Raw genomic sequence first — 1816 nt, 5'->3', positions numbered from 1 at the left:
AGAGAGCTTTTGGGGAGATAAGTCTGAAACTCTGTTCCGGAGAGAGAAGATTTCGAACCCCTGTTTATTAATCTATTATTTATTTTCTGCAATCTATTCATTCATGTTTATTGCTTCAATCTTCATGTCTGAGTAGTTTGCTTGTTAGGTTTAGGGTTCTCATAAAGGATTTCATTGGATGTTAGATTGATTGGTTAATTAGGGTTCATAATTTATTTAGTTCATAATCTATTTAGTTCTTCACCATAGGTTTGTTCTTAAAGCTAATTCTGGACTGGCCACCTAGAACTTAGATCTTAGATTAATTGATTGACACGGAAGTATAATTGAATAACTGGAAAGAACCTAGGGTGAGCAAAGTAGCTATTCGCAAAGGAATTTGGTTTAGATACTTTGTGAACATATCGAACTTGAGCATTAAAGCTGGTTTAAATCTTTAGGGTTTGCAAAGGAATTTGGAATTCTAGGATTTTAACTTAGATAATTCTCACAACGGAAGTTGGTTAATTATAATTATGTGATTCGAGTTCAAGAACCATGCTTAAACCTGAACCCTGATTAATCGATTGTTCAGCATTCATTGATTTCTTGAGAAACACCCTAGACCTAATCTCCACCCATCTGAACTTTACAAACGTTTTTACTGCATTCGTTTATCTTTATTTGCATCTCTATTTGCTTCTCATTAATCTGCTTAGCGTAATTCAATTTCTAATAGGTTTATTGAACGAATCTCTCGTCTCTGTGGTTCGACCTCTACATACTAAAACTGCACATTTGTGCTCTTGCAGAGTAGCTTAGGGATTAAACTTTAAGCAGATCAAGTTTTGGCGCCGTTGTCGGGGACTTGATTTCGCCATTAAACCTAGTTTTTGAGTTTCGACTAAGTTTTTCACTAGTGGTGTCGCGCGACACCTTTTGTTTTTATAACCTAATTTAACTTATTTTGTTTTCTCTCTTTATCTTTTGTGCTTCAGGTTTATGCATACTCGTGGAACCAGAAGCAACAGAGACATCCCGCTAGTGAACTTGAGCAACGAGGAGCTAGTAGAGTTAGAGCGAACGAACAGAAAGGCAAAGCAACCAGCAGAGATGGAGAACGCAAGCGGACTTGTGCGTGATGATGTTGGTATCTGGAGAGACGAAGATGGTCATGTGTGCAATGAGAGAGGCCAAAGACTTGATGGAGATGGTAACATCATTTCACCAGCACCTTTACCGCTTAATGTTGTTAACTAGTACCCACCACCTGCACCGCGTGGTAATGCTGTGATCATTCCAAATCAGAGGAATGCTCCAGAAGAACAGAACTTGAGGGAACCTGCACCTGCAGCTGGTCGTGGAAGAACGCTTGGAGATTACAACAGGCCTGAGCAGTTCTATGCAAATTGATCCGTGATTCACGCTCCTGCGTTTAGAGGAATGACTTTGAGCTGAAGCCTGTGTACTACACCCTTGTGGGTCAGCATCCCTTTCATGGTCACTCTCATGAGCACCCTATAGATCACATTGAGATGTTCGAGGACTTGATCACCAGCATCAAATACAATGGATTATCCAATGATTACCTTTTCTGCAATCTGTTTCCTTATTCTCTTGCTGGAGAAGCAGCTAACTGGCTGAAGCAGTTGGAGCCAGGATCACTAACTACTTGGGAGGAGACCAGAAACGCCTTCCTGCACAATTTCTATGATGATGCTAGGTCTGAGGAACTGAGACTCAAAATCTCAACATTTTCTCAAGGACCAACTGAAGCATTCAAAGCTGCTTGGGTGAGATTCAAGTCGTACCAGCGAGATTGCCCCCATCATGGTTT

General features: G+C 40.5%; 1 non-coding gene across 1 annotated transcript; it reads right to left on the bottom strand.

Annotated features, from left to right (window-relative positions):
- Positions 1–1709: 1709 nt before the first annotated feature.
- LOC112088743 lies at positions 1710–1816 on the bottom strand. The gene has a single exon (XR_002900682.1). It is a non-coding gene; the product is annotated as a small nucleolar RNA R71 (small nucleolar RNA).

The sequence above is a fragment of the Eutrema salsugineum genome, unplaced genomic scaffold, assembly GCF_000478725.1.
Source record: "Eutrema salsugineum unplaced genomic scaffold, Eutsalg1_0 scaffold_14, whole genome shotgun sequence".
Lineage (NCBI taxonomy): Eukaryota > Viridiplantae > Streptophyta > Magnoliopsida > Brassicales > Brassicaceae > Eutrema > Eutrema salsugineum.
This window is presented reverse-complemented; position numbering and strand designations above follow the sequence as displayed.